Source organism: Nelusetta ayraudi, unplaced genomic scaffold, assembly GCF_046127955.1.
Source record: "Nelusetta ayraudi isolate G7.1 ecotype Tasmania unplaced genomic scaffold, CSIRO-AGI_Nayr_v1 ptg000094l, whole genome shotgun sequence".
NCBI lineage: Eukaryota > Metazoa > Chordata > Actinopteri > Tetraodontiformes > Monacanthidae > Nelusetta > Nelusetta ayraudi.
The window spans coordinates 2,933,610-2,956,093 of NW_027466144.1; the positions used below are offsets into that span (position 1 = coordinate 2,933,610).

General features: G+C 50.2%; 1 protein-coding gene across 3 annotated transcripts in view; it reads left to right on the top strand.

The window, feature by feature from the left end:
• Positions 1-6,142: 6,142 nt before the first annotated feature.
• Positions 6,143-22,484, top strand: part of dlgap1b (discs, large (Drosophila) homolog-associated protein 1b) — an 80,766-nt gene continuing 64,424 nt past the window's right edge. For 2 of the 3 annotated variants that reach the window (XR_012929090.1, XM_076047510.1), the window contains exons 1-2: positions 7,157-8,337; positions 8,616-8,861. The gene's annotated coding sequence lies outside the window, so the exon portion shown is untranslated. Of the gene's footprint in view, positions 6,272-7,156; positions 8,338-8,615; positions 8,862-22,484 lie in introns of those variants that run through there. The other variant, XM_076047509.1, reaches the window with a different exon arrangement.

Below are 22,484 nucleotides of genomic sequence, written 5' to 3' on the forward strand. Positions count from 1 at the left end.
CGACATTAATCCTCATATATATTTGATGTCTTCAGTAAAGAAGAAACAGGTGTGCCCAAACTTTTGACTGGAAGTGTATATATGGAAATAAATAGGAAACTGCTTTGTTGCTTGTCAGGCTGGGGGAGGGAGGTCAGATTAAGTCATCTGAAGAGAGAGTATTGCGAGATGTGGGAATGGGGGGTGTAAATTGTCGGTTTGGGGCAAACCTTCTGCAGAGTCCCACCAGGAAGTACATGTATATGGCGAAAATCCACAAGTAAATGTAATCCCAGACGAAGAAGACCCAGGGTGCCGGCGTGATGGGCGTCGAGTACTTGAGCGTCACATCCTCCGCCCTCTGCCGGAAGACGCCTGCAGCCGGAGGGGCAGCAGAGCGCGGTCAGGAGAGAAGCCGGGAGAAGCAGCAAAAATTCAATGACAGCAAGAACAGCAACACAAACGGGCTGCTTCACCTGATTTGGCTCCGAATTCCGACAGCGTGTTGAAGGTGGTCGCGGCTAACACCGTTAGCAGTCCGACAAACATGAGCGCGACGCGCGCAGGGCTGTGCGTCGCCATGGCGATGGTCCGAGGGCAAAGGTGCGCGCCGGGGGAAAACTCCCGCTCATCAGAAACAACAGAAAAAAGGATTTATTCTTTTTTTTCTCTTCTTCTTTTCCTCTCTGCACGCACCGAAAACCAAAAAAAAAAAACTATCCTCTCAGTCCAGCCGCGGCTCTCGCACGCACGCCGTCCAACCGGTGCAACTGAACTGAAAGCCACTTCCTCCACAGGAGAGGACGAGCAGTGTTGGCATAATGTCTCATTTATTGTGCCATCAATTTTTATAGTCCTGCTTTTGAGCGTCTCTTATCTCTTATCAGATCCCGCGGGTCGTTGGACGTAGGGCCCGCAGAGTGAAGGGGGATAATAAACGTACGCGGCGGTGCATCAGTCTGGTCTGGGAACACTTAATCCCAGCCCGGCAGGGTGTGGGGGGGCGAGCGGGTTCAGATTTAAACAGGTCGATTTAAATGTGTTCGCTGCCTCATTAATGCAGCCTCAAATGAAATCAGGGTTAACGAGGTTGCGGCGTCAACTGACACTGATGCAATCGCTTCGATGTGCAGTTTTGTTGTGACATGTTTCTTTAATATTTGATTTCTTGTTTGACCTATTTTTTTTTTTTTTTAAATGATGAGTTTGAGATACGCGTGTCTAGTAGTTTGGGTTACTAGTGTACTTTGAGCTGCTTTTCTTTCTTGTTTAAATGCTGCTGCTGTTAGTTGCGTCAGGTTGCGCGGAGCCGCTGCCAAGCTGTTGTGTGTGCAGCTCTCCTCCACACAGTGGCACCATTGCACGGAGGGCTGATGAGTCTGCAAAAGATCGACTCGGCTCCGTGGACGCTCAGCCGAGCACCAGAACCTGCTGAATAGTCGGAGATCCTTCTTTTTTAATGGAAGAAATATTACACTCATGCATTCATTTGACGCTACAACCGACTTTACAGTTGAGAAGCTGAGACTTTAATGTGACATAAATGTTTACCTTTCTCTGTGTGCAGTCATTTGCAGTGATTCCAAGTGAAGTTTCTTTTTTTACAGTTTGCATTTTGCATGAAAAAAGATTGATTGTACAAATTTTAGGAGGAATTCTAACAACAAAAGTAATCAATCGATCAAACAAGGGAAAGTGTGAATGCAAAAACAACACCACACATCAGCAGGGAAGTCACATACATGTACATCTGCACAGGCGACGCTCCCGTCGGATTTGCATGGGAAGCAGAGTGGGATCATCTTTGTTCAGCGTTCCCACGGGAGAGCCTTCCATCCGGGAGGAACATCCCCTGCTATTCTCTCCCTAGTGCCCCCCTCACCCACACCACCTCCCGCCAGGCAGCAGATGTTGTTTGGCGGTGTTGTGCGCTGTGCTAATAATGAGCGGGGGAGTTCCTGCGGGAGCCTTTGCGTTGCGCTGTCGATGTTGTGGCACGCGGGGAGGCGTGTGTGTGGCGTCACCTGCGTGGAAGCAAGCAACGGCACTCTGGAACATCACAGCGAGGACGAAGGAGCGACAAAGTTCTTCGGATGTGTCAGCGAATTAGATTTTTTTTTCATCTATTTTTCGTGAAGAAGCTGAAGGAATCAGTTTGAAATACACATCGAAAACGCAGGAGGAGGGAATAAAAAAAAATCCTAAATCAGATGATGCATGGGTTGGGGCGTGTCTGGCTTCACCTCTGTGCAGACCGGATTGGACCACTGTGATGAGAGTCGTTTGGTAATTAAGGAGCGTGACTAACAAGCTGGGCTGCACTTGTGGAGAAAGTGTTTATCTCCTCCTCGCCGGGGCTGAGTGACTTTCACGGCGCGTTTCGCCGGCGACGGTTTGCGCGACGGGGCAATTAGGCTGGCGTGACCGATTGTGGCGGCGAGCAGATTAGAGAGACGAGAAGAGAAGAGGACGGCAAAGGTTGAGGGGAAGAAGACGGGTCGACTATACGTCCGCAGACGTGTGATCTCGTAATGCAAACCGAGCAAGTTTTCAACAACAAACTCAACGTAATCTGAGTTGGGATGGAATCATATCCAGTCACCCCCCCCCAACCCTCTCCCCCGCCAGACGAGCCATCAGCAGAGATAAATCTCCCTGTGTGAGGCCACTTTGGTTTGCGAGACGCTGTCAAAACATTTTGCTTCCTCACGAGGACCCTGCTCGCCGCTGCTGCCAGCTGCCCTGCCCTCTTACTTCAACACGTCAAACAATTTTTTTTTTTTTTTTTCATTTTTCTTGTTTTTCCAAGAGCTTGATATGTGTGGGGGAGAAGAAGGAGGAAGAGGAGGAGGGCCAACAGATGAGGGCGTCACTAACACCCCTGCGGGCGGATGAGATCCCAAACCAGACGAGACGTGTGATTTCTGGCCGAAATTGGGGATTTGTAATTATTCATTTATTTATTTATTTATTATTTTATTTTTTGCTGAGCCCCAGGAGTCACGTCTTTGTCATTTAGACTTAAAGCCGCCGCCAGAAGAACCTGCTGCTCGGCTTTCGCTTCGACTGAACACGTTAGGGCTTAAACAAATACGCTGATGACTCACGTCAGAATCTTGCAGTTCTGACGGGCCGTGCGGACATCACGCGAAAATCATTGGTGATGGGCAGCAGCTCAAGACTCCTCAATCCCTCCGAGTTTATCTCAGATAACCAAACATCAAGTGAGAAAACCCATCTTCTTCTTCTTCTTCCAGCCATGATTAAAACTACCACAGCCTCTCAGATCTCTCCGCTTTTTCTGCCTTTCACCGCACCCGATGCGACTCCATTATACTCAGACCTGCTAAAAGAGTCACATTTCGGGTGATGAATTATACTATTACGGAAAGGATCCGTTTCCATTAAGGCAACAAACCTGCAGCAGTGGCAGTGACGATCATTTTCTTTCCCATCCTCACCTCCTCTCTGTAAACTCCCCGCTGTAAACTCCCGAGCAGCTGCTCCGCTGGTTCAGTGGCAGCCTTAAAAAAGCCTCGTCCTCCACTGCGACTCTTTGCCATTTGATTTCCTACCATCTTTCTTTTTTTCTTTCTTTTTGTCCCATTGACACACAATTCCCCAGTTGGGCGCTCGCTCCATTTTTTCGCCCCGTCGTTTTGTGACTGCTCATTTCATGTGTGGCTTTTGTGGGCTTTGCACTGTGATGTGAAAGGACCCCAACAGCTACGGCGACCAAACCTAAAACCAGCGTGCACAATGCCGCCGGTGCGACAGTCGGTGGAAAAAGGCTTTTTTCTTTTATGACAGCCTCTTCTTTTCTAGTTCACTTTGACTGAAAGTAATTGAGACTGGCAAGCAGCTGGAGCAGCTTGACCTGAAGTGCTTCTTTGCCCAACTCTTTTCCAATTTCCACTGTTTTTTTTTTACTTATTTATATATCTCCCTCCCACCTCGCCCCTGTAGTTTAACAGCTACTCCACTGTTTTTTTTTGCCTGTCGGCAGCCTCTCCTCCCTCCTTGACACCTGTCATCCGGCAGAGAGTCGCATAGCGAGAGGGGCCAAGAGCGAAGGAGAGCGAGGTGAGAGAGGTGCAACAGAGCGCAGATGATGCACTCGCTGTTTTTGCCTCATCTGCGCCTCCCACCTGTCGCGGCCAGCGGCTCCAGCAGCAGCAGCCCGCCCTGTCTCCTTTGGTTCCCATTGGTCGGGAGTTTGAACCGCAATTAAATTCTCCTCACAGCGAGAAGGTCGGGGGTTCGATTCTGGGCCTGGGACCTTTCTGTGTGGAGTTTGCATGTTCTCCCTGTGTCTGCGTGGGTTCTTTCCGGGTTCTCCGGCTTCCTCCCACAGTCCAAAAACATGTTTCCATTGAATGGTGTGAAGCGCATAAGCCACGTCACATCTGCCAGTTTCGCTCAGCTTCTTCTTTTTCCTTCGGTTGTTCCTCCGCGGCACTCGACGGGACTTCTGCACTGGTGCGCTGCAATATTAATACAACCCTGCCGCAAAAATTCCTTTTCTTCCGAAGCCCTGGGACGTGTGAAAGGGACGTGTCCTTTTCGCTGAGGGAATCGGGAGGATGGCCGCACCAGTGTAGGAATAAAATATGTAAGTCCCAATTTGTCCAGAGAGGGAAGAGAGAGAGGGAGAGAACGAGCTCAGTGCTGAGCTGGAGTCGTTTCCAGGCCTCATGGAGCTCAGCGTCCACGTGTTTGACGCCACCATCTGCCAGGCAAATGGAGCGGATCTCCGAGGCCGTTCGAGACCATCCCGGGTAATTCTGAAGATTTGATTGCTCACCAGTCATTCAGCGGCGAAAGAGTCGGGTGTGTGTGCCGATGAGCTTTGATATAATTGAGTTGATCTGCCCGTAATGAGGCTTTCGGGCCGTTTAATTAATAAACACGTCTACGACAGGCGCCCACGAGGACAAACACGAGCGGCTGGACGACAGGGAGATTCTCTGTGAATTATTCAGCTTCTGGGCCTTCCTGTCCCAGGTCTTCCTGCCAATGTTTGGATCGCAAAAGAATATGCAGTATAGATATCAACAACACGTGTTGGATCACCTCCAGGTTTCTGAAGCCCTATTTTAAGTGATGATTTACCACAATACTGGCGAGCCACTGGCCTTTGGTGGTCATGGACCCGAGCACTGTGGGAGGCCTCCTTTATTTTTCTGAATGACAGTTGGCAACACTCGACATGAACGAGGTTGCCCGACGTGTGCGCGAGTACATTGTGCTTCTCTAATGAAGCAATTAGGAAACCCAACATGTTCTGCCGGACTGGGGCGGCCGCGCCATCTGCTCTTTGCGTTAAAATATGCAGGAATCAATCCTGCTGGCCTGAAATCGCTAATGCGCGTGTGTCACTTTTACCTATGTTTTTTTTTTTTTCACAATTCCGGAGCTGGAATTACTTTTTTCCCTCCAAGACAAAGTGGCCCCAATTATAGCGGACTTGAAGAGCGATTGAGTCTTCAAGGAAACATCAAAGGTTTGCAGACCCCCCCACCCCCCGACACCACCCCTCAGGCCTCCCGAGGGAGCGTTTTCCAAGGAGCATCGATCGCAAACTGCTGGGTGGGAATGTGCTTACAGTCCTGCCGTTCCGGGAGGCTGATCTCATCCGTGGCTGCTGAGATCTGCTAATCCCTCAGGTTCCGAGACCGTCCTCCTGGGCCAGAAGAGGGAGGGAGGGAGGGAAGGTGAGTGGGACCGACAAGGGTTTCAAACTACCGGCGACATCTGCTGCTTCTAGCTGTGCCGCGATCAATATGTTTTCCTGTTGCAAAACTGCATGTCCCCCCCCGTGGTGGAAATGTTATGTAATTCAGACTCCTTGAGTCACTCTTTTAAAAGCTACGCGTGCAGAATTCACGAAAAAAGAGGCTGTTTTTGATGTCGTAGTGTGTTTTTTCAAACGCGCTCATTAGTCCTGTCACTGGCACGAGGCCGTCGTCGCTCAGAGCTCAGCTGGATTTTTAATGATGCAGAATGATAAATAATTCACATTAATAGGGCTCGGCTTTCATCTGCCAACACCATAAATGCGATTAATCAAATACATTGCGCTTCAATTTTTCACCGCACTCTTCCTCCCCGGCAACTGTAAACGAGATGGAAAATAGAAATGCTTTATTTTATTTATTTTTTTGGTGCAGACTGGAGTTTTTGAAGTGCACTTCTGAGGAGTGAGGCAAACAAGCAGCAGAAGATAGCTGCCTTCCACTTGGAAGTCTTTATCCCACAGCCGCCGTGCTTCAGACTATCCCACCACAAAGACGTAACGTAATCTGACGGCGAAATGATTAAATGATCTCTTTCTTTCCCCGCCTGTGTCATCTTTCATATGTTTGTTTCTGCCTCCTAGTGTATGAATTATTGATAAAGCGATGGCTGTTGCATGTTGGGGGCCGGAAGAGGGAGGAGGAAAACACGGAGTGGATTCACACACAGTATAGTATAACCGTGCCTTTTTCGCTGAAGCTCACTGTGCGTTTGCAACGCTGTAACGCTTTCATCTTCCATTTGCTTTACATGCTGCTGTAATTAGGCAGATTTCCCCAGTGTGGGATTACTAAAGTGTTCTTATTCTCATTCTTAATGTCAAGCCTGTGGGCTCCTTCTTCTAGAGGAACGCCAGTTGAGGTGAGAAACGCTGCTAGTTTTGTTCGTAATTTCGTCATTTTTGAGAAAGCCCAGTATTTAAGCTCTACGTATATTCTTATATATGTGAGAACCGTTCTCACGGGTAGGAAAACCAAATTACTTTTTTTTTTTTTTTTAATCTCTCACCCTTGAAATCAAAGATAAAAAAAATACTTTTTCGCAGTTGTTTGCATGAAGTCCGTTTAGAGGTACAGTGTGTAAAATTCTTCCATCTAGTGGTCAGATTTTAGATTGCGGCACTCATTCATTCACCCCCCCCCCCCCCCCCTCTCCCGAGCTGGCCTGTGTACTACGGTGGCCTGCGCACACCAACCTGGAAACCTCGTCCACCTTCTTCTTTGTTGGTTTATTTGCGGACACGAGCAGTCACCCTAAATATATTCTTATACTGTATATAAATACGAACCGCCCCATCGGGATGAATACCAAATTACTTTGATTGTACTCTGAGTATACTGTACACTTTTATTATTGCATTTATGGGCAGTATGTTAAGTTTTTACCAATATAAAAATCATAACTCAAGCCAAATCTTACACCGTGGACCTTTAAATGAACACACGCTGCCTTTCAGCCATCGTGCACGCCTGGCTTGCAGACTTTACCGCCTTGCTATAGGACGGCTGAGTGCGTTTAGCACATTCTAACGTGTTGGTGTGTGTCTACAGGATCGACACCCATCACCCAGCCAGACTGGCTGTTTGAAGAGGCTGTGCACAACAACCAAGACTGTCATTGACACAGATACAGCTCATTTAAAACAACAACAACACACAAATGGATGCAAACAAGTCTTTCCCTGCATGTTGCCGTTTTCCCCTGCGTTTGCATCGTACTCGGCTGATTAAACCGCCACAGGGACGCCGATGCTGTGAAAACATGTTAATTTTGTTGAAGGTTCCGCTCCTGTGCGGTCACCTCGGCTGATTTGCAACGCTTCGTCGAGCAGCGGCGATAATTGATCGTGGTGTGTTGCAGGTGGCCACTCGTCATCATTGTCCCTCTTCCTATTCTACTTCTTCTTCCACCCTCACGTTAATAAGAGGTGGCAGGCGAGGATATTGATTCCACTGACACCTGAGTGGAATATCTTTATTGACTGACTGCATTGTATTTCCGCTCACCTGCCTCCCAGCCACGAAAAAAAAAAAAAAAAAAAATGCACACACAAGTTCACTCGTCTGCTGTTTCCCCCGTTGCCAGGGCTTCGCTGCTCGAGCACGCAGCCCCCATTTTATCAGATGAAGGCTCGACTGGCTCTTGCCTCCGGTATCAGTGCGGCGCAGGCAGGACGCCGTGTGAGCAGCTTGTAACGCTTTGCCTGCCTTGCACCGTTTCCTCTTTCATGTGTTTCACCCACAGGAGCGAAGCGCTCACGGCCTGCGGCTAAACACATCTTGTCGTTTCTCCACGTTCGACAGCCGTCATCTGCAACTAGATTCTTCTTATTCTTTTTTAAAATCTCTGTTAAGTCAGGAGTCCAGACATACAAATGGTGAAACAAGGGAATCAAAATTTTAAAAAAATCAGTTGACAATTCATCAGATTCATTTTGCTTTCCGTTTTTATCCCCAGGAACTGCCCATCCCCTGGTGATGTCACAAAGGGAGGTCACTAACCACACCAGTGGAAGGCAGATGGAGCCATCAGCAGGGAGAATGGCTGTTTGTGCAGGAGAAGGTAAGGCAAGGGCTAAATTTGTATATACAGGGTGTCCCAAAAAAGTCCCCAAAAAAAGTCGAGCTCAATTGAAATTGATATTTATGTAAAGCTCATCCACTGGAGTCTGGGATGAAACACAATGACGTCAAGGTGGGTGCATCATTTGGGTCCTTTAAAAATAAAAAATAAAATAAAATAAAAGTGGACACATGACGTGGAATCCGGTGCGTCAGACTCCACTTCGCACTTTCCGTCTCTCCGTCCACATGAGGCGCTGTTCGCTTTCATTCGCCCAGCGAAGCCTCTGCAGCCCGCAGTCAGTCCGGAGCAGCAGCAGCGCCGGGGAGACGCGCCGGTGTGTGAGGACTCTGCCAAGCGAGCGGCGCCCCTGCAGGATCCGCCGACAGTGTTGAGCTCGTCTGGTGGGAACAGCAGCGACCACGACGACAACAACAGCAACAAAAGCAAAAACGCAATTCCGGCGGAACTGACAGGATTATTCCGCAAGGCGACTCCGGGGACTCCGCTGTCTGAAGAAGAAGGTGAGGCACCTAAATGCGCCAACTGCAAAAACAAATGCATCAAAATGCGAATCAATCAAGCGAATTCCACCGCGCTGTGTCAATTAGTTTGCACCTGTCACCGCATGAGCGGCTCCGTCGGTTTCGCCACAACCTTCCCTTTACCTCCCCTACCATCACCGCGCGCTACGCGTCATGCAGGCGAGCCGTGCGTAAACGCGCCGCTCTGCGCCTCTTCATAACTTTCCCAATCGGCGAAATGCGCCTAATGAGATGACAGCGAACGTTTTTTTTTTTTTTTTTTGGCAAAGTTGTTTGACAAGCCCCTCCCACCAACGCCTCGGTGCCCCAATCAGCCTCTGCTCGCCCGGCCAGTGCGTCCTCTGCAATTTAATCAAGCCGAATCGGATCCATTTGATTATTTATTTATTTATCTTTTTATTTATTCCATTACAAGCAAAGAGGCTGATCCAATCAGCTCACAGCCACTTGCAGGATTCCGAAACATCAAGTCGTCGCAGTTGCAATTGCAGTGATGCTGACAGTGACAGTGACAATGATGGTGTTGGTGTTGATGGTGGTCCAGGAACGGGCCGGAATGAGCACTCAGCAGCACATCTGCAGGCAGGCCGGCCAGCTCTGGAGGAAACGGGCTCCAGCTGCGGTGTGAACGGGTGGCTGCCTTGGCTGATGCGGGAACAGTGGCTCTGCCCGCGGGAGAGGCTCCGTGTCGGCGGCTGGCGGTGTGGCTTGCAAACGACGGGCCGTGACAAGCGAGCTGAGTGGTGATTACCGTCGCCCGTTTGTGGTGTGCCGAGTGGGGCCACTGAGACCAATGTGAGGATATGTACATAAATATATTGATATATGTATATGCATATGCATGACAAAATGAGTTGAATTGTTATTCTGACTGCTGACAAGACTTGGCAGCAGTCCAAGTCTTGTCAGGGTCAAGAGGTCAGCCAAGTTGGGGAAAGTCATTAGTAAATGCTGGGAGATAAATTCAGCACTGATATCACACAGGAGGATTGGGGGGGGGGTGGAATAGAGCCCAAACTGATGCAGACCAAGTGGGGCATTTATTAGCCCCGCCCCCCTTCACTGCACACAACACACACGCACGCACAAGCACATTTCTCATTCCTTTATCGGTCTCCTCTGTTTCTCTACCTGCTGCCAGTGACGGCCGCCGCGCTCGCTGGCATTTTCTCGCAGAGCGCGCCGGGCTTATCTCGCCGAGGCAGCAGCAGCGGCGGCAGCAGCAGCAGCAATCTGTTGATCTTCCTTCTTTCTGCCGCGCCGCCTCGCCCGTCCGCGTGTCACTTCCTCAGACCTTTTCAAAGCCCCTCCCCCTTCCCCCTTTTAATGCATCGGTGCGAGGCGGCCGGTGGGAGAGTCGCCCTCCTCGTTCCAGCCGCCTCTCTCTCCTCCGTCACATAATGATGGACTGCGAGTTGGTCCCCCTCCCCCCTCCCTCCCCCCCTACGCTCAATTAGCCCCCACTTCCTTTTTTTGTGCGTCTAAACACCATCATCAGCCGTCGCCGTATCGTTCGGCACATCTTCAACACCGTAACGTTGAACAATCTGCAGTCTTCAGTCTCCAGGGTTTGTTTTTACCCTCCTCCTCCTCCTCCTCTTTCACAGCCTCCATTGCTTTTTTTTAAACCCCCTCCCCCTCACAGCTTCCCCTGCCCGGGGTTTTTTTCTTGGGTTTGAACTGCTGCTCTGCCCAAGTTATAAAACACACAACCAAAATCTGCTCCGCTACAAAATACCTGTAAACGCCGCCCCGCGTGCTGGATTATTAAGGATGCTGTTCTGGGCCGATAAGGACTGATGAATATTTCGCAATCTTCCGTCTATTTGTCACACTTCCTCTCCTCTCCTCCCCTGACCCGGCAACTCTCGCCTCTCTCCCGTGTAATTATGCAGATAATGCAGCCGGGGATGTAAATGCGTCGGTTGCAAGCGGCTGTGTTTGTGCATTTGTTTTGTTTTTTTTGAGCCTTTGAAGCTGCGGGACCCTGAAGTTAAAATGAAATTACGTGTTTGTTTTTCATGAAAAAAAATAGAAAAATAAAACAAGGCCAGTGGCACAAATGGTGCTTTCTAGCACAGCAAGACCAAAAAAAATGATGATGATGATGGCGAAGAAGTTTTAAAAAAAAAAAAAAAATCCCAATGCAGAGCAGTGGCGGTGATGTGGCTGCGACTCATAGCTTGTCCCCCTCAGGTTTTATTAGGGAAGGTCAGAAGTCACAGCCGTGCCGTGATGACGGCTTGCGGGTGACAGCGGCGATGAGTCAGCAGGAAGCGAGTCGCCTCGGTGCTCTCGGCCCACGTCGCGCTTGTTGTTGTTGTTGTTTGGGTCGGGGGAGAGTGGCGGCAGGGGAGAGGGGGGTTTAATTACGCCGCGTTCCACAGCAGAGACCCTGGATGTCCCACTGCGGCCTCTCTCCCATTAGCGGGTGCTGGACTCTTTTAAGAGAGATGTATTCATCTGGGCACCGGTGCAATTTCAGAGCTTTTGCACCTGCGTGTGCCTCTACTTAACCTTGACTAGTGGCTTTTAAATACAATAAACCAAACACAAAACGCCGGCGCTGTTTGGAAACGGTAGCATAGCATTAGCCAGTCTGAGCAGCGCCAATTAGCTCAACTGCGACAACAGCAGCAGCACTTGCGTTGCGACTGTTTTGGTTTGATTTATCTGCTGTTGCTTTGGTAGATGAAGTCTCATGAACAATTAAAATGCAAACACACTCACAGCGAAGAAGAGTTTCTCTGAAGAACCCTGGCAAGAGTTTTTTCCAAAAGCTTCTTTTTCAGCGATGCAAAAAAAATCTGTTTTTGCGTCGCTGACAGAAGTCAAAGCTCCGGTTTTAAAAATACCTACGACAGCGCGAGCGACTCCTTCGCTAGTTGAGGCATCAACACCCCACTTCATTTCTCAGATGTCTTTGCTTCCCCCTTTCCACCCCCCCACCCCCCGCGCGCTTTGCGTTCTACCTCAGCCGAGAAAAAAAAGCAACCTTTGACCTTTCGTACTCCGAAGAGTGACGTGACTGAGAGCTGAGAACTTCCTTGAGAAGCATCAGTCGGTCCGAGGCGCCGCTGCCTTCAAGCGCAGCCGGCCAGATTGTCAACTAACCCGGAGTGAAATTAAGACTCGGCGCTGGGATACATGTGCTAATCCTTCCCTGCTCAGATTATCTGCCTTTTCAGGAAGTTTTAAGCTGGAAAGGGGCGGGGGCAGAAATCTTTCCTCCGCGGAGGATTTGTTCTGCTTCCAAACACTCGGACGCTCACTTGACGGCTGCTAGGCCGCCCTCTGTGATGTCACTCCGCTCTACACACGCAGTTTTTCCTCCCTGCCGAGGCTCGTCTGTCCTGCGTGCTCAGCAGCTGGGAAATCGCCGCTATTGAATGTCGGACGGCGAGGCCGCGATCCGTCACGCCGGCGGGACTCACCAACGCGCTGAATCGCGGCGTCGCAGCTCGACCGCTCGGCCTTCGCACCTTCCCTTTCAGAACCACGGGGCGCCGTTCACGCCACCTTCGCACGCACTCCTGCGTCACACACTCTGCTCCTTCTCTTTCTCTTTCTCTTTCTCTTTCTCTTTCTCTTCTTTCTCAGCCCTTTCACCAGAAACTAGGCCACTCATTTGTACGTATAAAGACGCACTGCAGACCCCCGCCCCTCCCCCGCACCTCCACCACCCTTCTTTTGCACCGTGGCCTTTGCACGACCACGCTGGTGGAGTGATGAAAAGGTGGGGGGGTAGAGATGTTAGCGTGCCTCCCAGCTAGCGTAGCTCGCTGCTGCTGCTGCTGCTGCTGCTGCTCCTGGGTAACACAATCCACCGGGGAGGCCGTTGGGTTCAGACCGCCTGGACGCTCTCCCCTCCTGTTTGCGTCTCCCCTTGTCCAAACAAAGCCAAGCCATTTAGAAAAAAAACTAAATTTTCTGATCAAACGTTACCCACCTGCCGGGTGAGAGTGCAAACGTCCCGTTATTACTGCCGGTCGCGGCTGTCGGAGGCGCCTCTCTGCGCGGAGGGCTTGAAAGGATGAATCCAGGCGCGCAAACGCCTCCTGCGGGAGGAAGCTTTTAATAAAGTGTATACTGTGTGTGTGTGTGTGTGTGCGCCTGTGGTCACCTGCAGAACTGATACACAAGAAGAACTGCATCTGTGAGCTGCAGATTAGCGGTTTAGTGGCAGGGGGCTGGAGAGGGGAGTCGCTCACGCTTTTGTATCAGGTTACACGGAATCTGGTAAGTGCAGGTATTATTTGGGGTCGTGCAGAGGGATGTTTTCCAAGAGAGTCGAGCGTCCCGCTGAGCTGGAGCGTCGTCGTCGTTGTTGTTGTTGTTGTTGTGGCCGTTGTTGTGGCCGTTCTTGTTTTCCAGGGTTAATCTTAATCGCGTGGCGTCGCTTTAAAACGCGACGTAATTACGCATAAATGCTGCATTTCCCTTCTCCAAATGGTTCCGGCCCCGAACGCGCACGAGCGCACAGTCCAAGCAGATTAACAGTGACGATGGGAAGCTGATCTCATTGTGCCAAAGCGAATGCACAGAAAGATTACGCTAATATGACGCGCGCCTCCAAAAAAGCGGGACAGGGAGACGGAGATGGGGGGGGGGGGGAGAAAAAAAGCCATGAAACGTCTTCGGTAAGGAAAAACAACGATGGAAGGATTTGGAAGTTGCAAAGCATCAGCAAACAAAGATCCAAGCCCAGATTATGATGTCATGCATATATCTATGTATATATTTTTTCATGTATAGCAGGGGGAGCGTCAGCCCTCGTTTGAATGAAGAATCCACATTTTCAGAAATGAATAAAGCAGAATAAGAGAAGCCTTTTTCTCGCGCACGCGTTGAAGCTCACTCTCGATTAAATAAACACGGCCCGCACCCATGAATACTGCATGTCGGACATTAAAACTTAAACTGCACATATTGCTGCGAGGAGTGTTTGTAAAACGGCGATGACGAAGCCGCTCAAATGAGCCGTTCGCCAGCTGGAAAGAGACTCCCTCGATGTCCAGAGCCGTCGATTCCCTCCTGCGGCGATCCTGCCGCTGGAATCTTGAATTTCGAATTGAACTTTGCGCTCGTCGCTCACATTGAGCGAGAGCTTGGCTCGCGCGTTTCGTCCGTCAATGATTATGAAGTTACCAGGCGCCTAAAGTGGCGAGATGCTGCTCATTCTGAGGAATATCTTCGACTCTTCGACGCGGTCCTGCCCTTTGATGGAAAACATGAGTCGTAATCCAACACAAGAAAAGAAAAAGCCGGCGGCAGAACTGTCTGGTAATTGTTTTCTTTTCCGGTCTGTAAAAACTGAGACTGTGTTTTCAACAATCAGTTACCTTCAGTCATTTGAACGTGCCTTTTGTGCAAAGTTTCTGTAAAAATAGACGGGGAGCAGCGTTTTCTGAACAATTGCCACTTCTTTTGCTCTATTCTTCCCAGCGCAGTAATTGCCTGTGCTGTCAACATGACGCTGTGAAATGGTGTCTTTTTCTTCTTGCGGTGTTTCCTCGGTTGAGTTAATTTGGCTCCCTTCAGCGAAGCCCTCGCACCCCGTCCACGATGGAACGACCTGGAGAAACCTCTCCAACATCCTGCTGGGCCCTCCACCAGCTAATTGTGTTATTTCAATTGTGACAGTGAAGCTGATGAGGTGTTGGTGTTGTCTTTCTTTCAGTCAAGCTCATTATGACTATAATTTTTCCTTTATAAAGCCCACAATTCAAGTGGTGGTCATGATTGGTCTGAATTATTTTCTCTTATTTTGAAATGCCACAAGGAAAAGTGTTTCCTGACCATCCTGCTGCCGATGCTGCTGAAGCGGAATGTTTTTTTTCTGGAATAAAAGAGCAGCAGAACTTCAGACGACTGAACTTGGCCTCCCGACAGAATTATTGTACCCAATGCGTCCTCCAGCATCAGTCGCAGCCACAGATTCGGCCTCCCGCCGTTGAATTTCCTGCAAAGCAGCGAGCGGTGAATGAGAGTGCGCTGAATGCCAGAGAGGAAGGCCGACGAGTCCAACCCAGAACCGAGCCGTTGCTTTGGTCCGTTTTGCCGTGGTGGCAGCTCTGCTCTGCTCTGCTCTGCACGGTCAGTGTGTTCGTTCGGGAACCGGGGAGTTTCTCTTCTCGGCGCTGCCAGCGTCTCTTCACGCCACAGCTTTCTGCTCTGCCCTGCAGCAGCCGGCCAAGCTGCCTGACAGGAGGAGGAGGTGGGGGAGGAAGAGGATGAGGAGGAGGAGAAGCAGTGAATCAGGGCTGTGGCGAAGGTCTGCGCTGTTCTGACGCCTCCCACAGTGGCCGGGAACTGTGAGAGCTCGCAGCCCAGTCGGCTCTTGACATCCATCCAAGGCTCTGATTCTCTGCTTGTCTTCAACTCTTGAACTCATTCATAAAACTTTGACTCCTCATTTTTCATTTTTTTTTATCCGCAATTTCTCACAATACACCGTCCCAATACCCGTACCAGAATTGGGTATTGGCACCGATACCGGGGTTGACCACTCTGAAGTGGTATCGGTGCACCCCCTACCTCCAATCCCCTCCCCATTTCTCTTTGAGAACCATTTCCTTTGCCCTTGGCCTCTGACCAGAGCCGCCGCGGGAAGTGCGCCCCGGTCATGTGACACGACATCAAGGAAAGCCCTGGTGAGCGGCGGCAGTGGCGGCGGCTCCTGTTTTATTTTAAGCGGGGGAGATTTATTTAAGAGCTTGTTACACAAGATAAGCTGCGCGGTGGCGGCGGCGCTCCGAGTGGAAGGGCCTGTTTGTAAGTGTCGCCCGGCGTCGGCCTTAAAGCGCTCGCAGATGAATGGAGGCGATAAGCGGGAGACGGCCGTTAGCGGTGCGGGGGAGGTGGGGGTGTCTTAGCATGACAGCTTCTAATTGATCCAATGGCTTTTTGAATGGGGTGTCATTATCGGGGTGTTACCATAGCGCATAAGTGTCAAACTCTGGCCCGCAAGGCAATAAAAAAATCACTTTCCTGTCTTTTCACAATAAGATCCAAATTTAGCTCTTATTTTTCTCTCCAACGATCTGCAGCAAAATGCCGCAACACTTAAACTGCGTTCTTCTTCTTCTTCTTCCTCTTCTTCTTCTTCTTCTTCGTCTTTCGCGCAAACCGAACCATCGGCCCTTTTGCGCAAATCATATCAGCAGTAATCACAGCCGCGTCCCGTAACAGCATGTAGCACACGCATGCATACATGCGATAATCTTGATATGGCTGCAATGGTCCATGGGATTAGTTTGGATTAGCAAAGCTATCTAATTTCCCATGACGGCACAAATAATCTGTTTATAACGTTAACCGTCTCGCAGTTTAAGAAAAAAAAGAATATGTTCCGCTGGCCGACGCTCAAATCGATAAAGAAAAGAGGCAGCGTTGCGTCCGCGGCCACGTGCGATCGCCGCGCAGTGCGTGGCGTCCGTCCGTCCGTCCGTCCATCCGGGCGCATCCTCGGCGACGCCCACGCGGGGGGGGGGGGGAGGGGGGGCGGGTCGAGGCCCCTTAAAACACTGCCACATTTCATTTCACGCTCGGCGGAGCGCGGCTGCTCCCGAGACGGTGACATTTACATGGGCCTCCGTAGCTCGGCCAGCCGCTGCAGGCCCAGGGCGCCGGCTAAATCAAGCACGAGAGCCAGCGAGCGCGGAGGCTGGGCAAGGCATGGCCAGGCATGCTGGGAGGCGCAGCCAGCACATGTTCAGAGGGACGGCGCCGCGTTCCCTACATGTGACAGCCGGCCTGCAGGGCGGCGATATGTTTACGTTTTCAATATTTCCTTTTTTTTTTTTTTTTTTTACGTAACAAACCAGAATTGTTTTCTTTCCGCTCTCGTTCTGTATTGATCATTGTAAACTGTGACGCACAGCGCCCAGTGCTGCACTGTGCGTCAAAAGCCACGCGCACGCACACACGCACGCAGGGGCTGACGCTCGTTGTGGGGGAGGAGAGCATTTTTTTTCTCAGGCAGTAAGAGCAGATTTTCCAGGGATTATCTGCCCCCAGAGAGCCCGACTGGTCATCTCCCAGCCAAAAGGTCACCGTTAGCTTGACCCCTCCCCCACCCCTCCACCACCTGACTTTGTGGCTAATCCATAGTTTGCTTTCAGCTGTACAATGTAAACACAGGAAGGGAAGAAGGGTATCAGTCGCTGCTGTGAAAAGGAGGCGGGGTTGGCTTGAATGATCTCTGCCTCCTCCTACTTCTTTTTGAACATGGAGACTGTGAGATGGATGGATGGATGGATGGATGGATGGATGGATAGATAGATAGATAGATAGAAATTGGAGAAGATAGAATTTGTAAAGATGTGATGTACTTCTATGCTACCAACGTGCATGTTGGGAATAAACTAAACCGTCATGAGCACAATCCTCCATCTCCTTGCATGAGCAGCTCTGCCCCATGTTAGCTCCCCCCCGTCCCTTGAAACAACTCTCCCAGTAGGTGGCAGCGTGGAGCAGCTGCGCACGCTTAAACGTTTCTGGCTCCAGTTCTCGGTTGGCAAGCGCGGAAGCCTGGGAAACTTTTTCTTTTTCCCCTCGGCGCGTCTTCCAGCGCCGAGCCGCCCTTGGAAATCTTTTCTGAGACAATGCACTTTGCCTCGCGTAATAACCGGCCGGCGCTTGGGAATCGTCCCCACACGCTGCATCATCTGAGAGTTTTCTTGCAGCAGTGCCAGTTTGGCACCGACGCTCTCGGATCCTCTCAGCCTTCCAATGCCGGCTATTGTAGTTTTTTTTTTCTCCTCGTTTTGCTTTCGCAGTCCTTTCCTGGCAAGCCGCCGTGCGATCATATGTTCTCTCTCCCCGGTTAAACTGCAGTGCCGCGTGTGTGTGCGAACCACCGTCCTGCTGCTTTCATCCCTTTATGATCGAAATCCCAGTGTAATTTTCCTCCCAAACGTTCCTGCAATGCGATCAGATGTCGGAGGGGGGCGGGGGGGTTGGAGCTACGCGGCAGATGGACGTAATGACGGCAACGGCCCCCAGAGCAGGTGGGGCTCTCGCTAGTTTCTCGAACCTGGCGCGATCGTTGGTCACCCGGGTGAATCAGCGCGGCTGTCGAGCGGGTGAGTCGGCCCTCGCTGCCGGTCAATTACCGAGCGGTGAATCCGAGCCGCGGCGCTTTGCTCAGCCGCCATAATGAGGCGGTAACAAAGTTACGGAATCATTTGCGAGCATGTGTCCCGGCAGGACGGCGGGGGAGGGGAAGGGGGAGGCGAGCTCGGGAAGGTTAGAGTGTGGCAGATGGCGACAGTCTGTGTGTGGGTCAGTGTGTGAACGAGCGTGTGCACTCGGCGGTTGTTGTTGTTGCAGTTACTGTGAAAAACAAGTGAAAGGAGCGAAAGTGAAAATGTTTTTTTTCATGTTTGTTTGTTAATTTTTTTATTTATTCATTTGGGTTTTTTTGCCCCAAAAGAACTCATTAGCTGCATTTCCATTACCCCTAGAATTGCACAAAACCTAAATATCACAGTAAAAAAACTGTTTTTTTATTGGCGCAATCATTTGTCCAATCGAGCCTGTGGAACCCGGGTGGATTAGCGGCTAGCGGCTAACGGCTAGTCAGCAGACCGCCAGCAGACCGCCACCCAGGACGGCGTCGGCGGTTTCCCAGCTGCAGTCCATAAAAAGTGTCAGCGAGCAGAGCGGGCGCGACACAAGTGGGTTCACCGTGTGCGATATTTCAAAGTCCCGCTCATAAATCAACGGCGTTGGGCGGCGGGTGAGGTGGAGGAGGATGAAGAGGAGGAGGAGGACGAGGAGGGCGGAGCTGAGAGCCAAAAAAAACACGTGAGCGGTGCCAAGCGGCAGGCATGGAGGAGGTGAGGCGAGGTGGGGGAGAAGATGAGGGTGATAAACCTTCATCTCAATGTAACGGCACTCATTCAGACTTATGGCGAGATTTGCGTGGCGATTTATTTCAATTCTTCCTCCATTACTCTGGAAATGTGGAATGTGGGATTAATTGTGATTCAAACGGCACGATTCCCCAGGCAGGCTGGTTGTTAAATGGCCGCAGAGCAAGTGGCCAAGATGTGTGCAGATATATCTCCTTTATTTTTATTTTTTTTATTTTTTTTATCACAAAGCAGCATCTTATCTTTGACCATCAAGAACTTTCATGTCAAAGAATTGGCTTTGCATTAAAAAAAAAAAAAAAAAATCGAATGATTGATTTTTTTTATCCTTACTGGACTTAATTTCTAAAAATGAAAAGGTAGATTCCAATCTGTCATCGTCTGCGCTTTCCCCCCCTTGACTGGCCTCCCGGCGAAACCTTCAAACTTTTCTTTCAACTCAAAAGCCGCCTCTCAGCAGCAGCAGCAGCAGCAGCACCTGAAACCTGCGTCCGTCCTCCAGCTGCTTCACAGACAAAATCTTCTTCTTGGTCCTCAACGAGCACAAAAATCGTCGCTGAAGCGACTCGCCGACAGCAAACGAGAGCCCGTTTCCAGTTTCCTCCTTCCTCCTCCTTGCGGAAGGGCCAGCGGGGGGAATGAATCAGCACACCCTGCCCTCCCCGCCCCCTCACCCTTCCGACCTCCACGCCCACTCTTTTTGCAGAAGAGGAATTCAGAGTGGAGATTTATCAGCGGTTTGATGAGTGGGAAGAGGGAAGAAGTCACGAGCGGGCAGCGATCTTTGCACACGGATGCAATTCTTGGCTAATTGAGCGCAGGACAGACGGATGGACGGACGGGTGGATGGATGGATGGACAGACAGAGGTCAGGCATTAGTCTGGCCCCCGTGGGCTTCTGCTGTGGAATTAGCCTCCTTCTCATTCTCCTCCTATTGGTCACCGCTTTTTTTCTTTTTCCAGGTCAACACTTAGGCCTGTATTCTCACTGAGCCTTTTCAGGGATGTTCCATTTTTAGTATAGATAATCTAGATATATAATAAAAGTGGTTTTGGATGGAATTCAGGGCAGCAGATTTGCCGGGGGAGAGGATCAAAATATTTGCGTGTGTGTGCAGGCGAGTGTGTGTCTGTGTGTGTGTGTGTGTGTGTGTGTGTATGACAGAGAAAAAGAGAGAGAGAGAGAGTTACCAAAGGAGGAGGGATGGTGGATGAATGTCATCCAAGCTGTGAGTCGGTGCAGCTTGTGACTTCAGCACCACGGACAGCGCCTCACGCTTCACGCATTTCACCCTGCCGTTTGTCTGCAGGATCGCCCTCTCTCTCTCACACACACACACACACACACACACACACACACACACACACACACACGCTGTCCCAAAAAGAGTTTTGCATCACATTTCGAGCCTCCACAGTGTCTGTCAGTTCGCATATTGCACGAAAACAACTCATATATTTGTGTTCATAAGAGAAGAAAAGGCCTGATTATGGCCTGAGAGCTACAATCCGGTAACCATCAGGTACCAGTAAGCTGCTGAATTTGGTAGATAGTCCAACTGAGATACGGATTATTGTTACACAGCCACCACTGTTAGAAAGTTTTCCGCTTCTGGTGCGTTTCGAAGATTAATCACAAAAAAACGAATGTCACTGGTGGATTATTATTAGACTGCTACCTTGCGCGAAAATCCAGGCAGTGACTTCCCAGCACACAAGTTGTGCTGCTGCAGGGTAAAAAAGTGAGAAGGAACATAGGCAGCAATAACAACGACAAAAAAAAAAAAAAACGGCGAAAAACAAACAAGCCCTGCTCTGCTTTGCGGTTTTGTGTTTTGAGTCGCTGAACTTCACTCGTGGATCGCACTTTTTTTCATTTTTTATTTTTCGCAGTTGTTCTGCTGCTTGTTAGGTTCAAAGTCACGTCTGCCTGACTGTGTACGGCGCCTCGCATCACTTCCATTCGACCCACTCTGACAGCATCCAACACTCCATCTGAACAATCAGATTCCTCCGCTGCTGCAGCTCTAACATACGTGGTGAAGGATAAACTAAATGGACGCCACTGAAGTTCTGGTGTCTCTCGCCGACATCCTCCTCCTCTTGTTTCCGCAAACGACGCGCAGGCCGAGTGGAAAATGCAAACAGGCAGCCATCTTGCTCGCTAATCCAATGTCAAAAAAGGGAAAAAAAAAAAAAAAAGGAAGCGACTGAATGGACGCCCTCATGTGTCCCTCTCGGTTTTTCTTCCTCTTTTCTCTGGAATGAGACGTACGTCTCACCCCGGACGGCTCGCCAGCCCTTTTTGTCGCCCAATTAGGAAATTTGTCAAGACGAGGGTGTCGTTTTGTTTGTTTTTTTTCCCTCTTTTTTTCTCCCTTTCGTTCACACTCCTCCTCCGGCCGCCGCCGCCGCCGCCGCCGCCAGACGGACGAGCCAAAGCCTGCGTGTCCAAAGCATGAAGTGGTGGCATCCGCGTCGGACGAGCAAATCTCCTTGGCAGTTTTGGAAGCGCGCAGACAGCAGAAAATGGCTTAGTCAGGGTCGTCAGCGGCCAATAGCTTTGGATGGCTGTGACACGCCGGGGCATTTTCTCAGGCTCCCCGAAAGCGAGCAGAGAAAAGGTCCTGGCTGCCAAGCAGCGCCGTTCTCACGCTGCTCTCTCCGCGTCATTATCCTGCATTTTGCGGCGGCGTTGAGAATTCTTCCGAGCCGCGGGGGGAAAGTGGTTGAATTATGTACACATGTACTATATGTAAAAATATTTTTGATTTGTTCTTGTTTTTAGCGGTGAAAAAGGGGGAGCATTTAAAACACAAATCAGATGGCATCAGCTGACGCCGACGCAGACACGCTGTGACTTTTCATCCTGAAGGACCAGGTTTGAACGCACCGTCCGTGGGAGGCTCCTGTCGTCACTCGCGAGATACACAGTCAGTAGGCCTTGAAGTGGGGCTGAAGGCTGAATCTCTGTATTGAGCTGAAGTCTGTGGATTGTTATTCAAATGCTGTGTGATGATGTAGTTTTATTTCTGAGGAGATGCAGCCAATTGAAAATTGCTGGCATAGGAAACCTGCAGCCAAAGTTCCTGACACTTGATGACTTCACGTTTATAGTTTCAATACTTCATTAATGCTCAATGAAGCCACTCAGAATTTTATAGCTTGTAAAATGCTTTTTAATCTCACCCAATATGTTGTCCTGCTCTCTGTTGGCTTTTTTAAATCTCTAATTCCAAATCCTTGGAATCAAAGATAACACAAAAAAAAAATTCTGTAGTGTGTTTAAAGGTACAGTGTGTAAAATTCTGCCATCTATTGGTTTGACTTGCAATTGCAGCACTCATTCGCTCACACTCCCTCTCCTGAGCTGGCCCGTGAACTACGGTGGCCTGCACACACCAACCTATGTAGTATGCTCATTTTTTACCACCATAAAAATCATAATTCAGGCCAAATTTTCCACGCTGGACCTTTTTGGTGACGCTGTGATGGTGGAAGCCCAACTCGCTCTCCTGTCCTCGCACGTGCTTGCTGTTGTGTGTGCCGTCCCGGCGGAGGCCGTGTGCACCTCGGCGTGGCCTCAACTCTCAACATGAGTCACGGCACGCACGCATGTTTTTCTGTTTTTCTTTCTCCCCCCCCTCTCTCGCCGCCTCATTCTTTGCACGTCAGAGAGCCTCGGACGCGCTTCCTCTCGACGACTCTTCTCGCCGGAGACGCA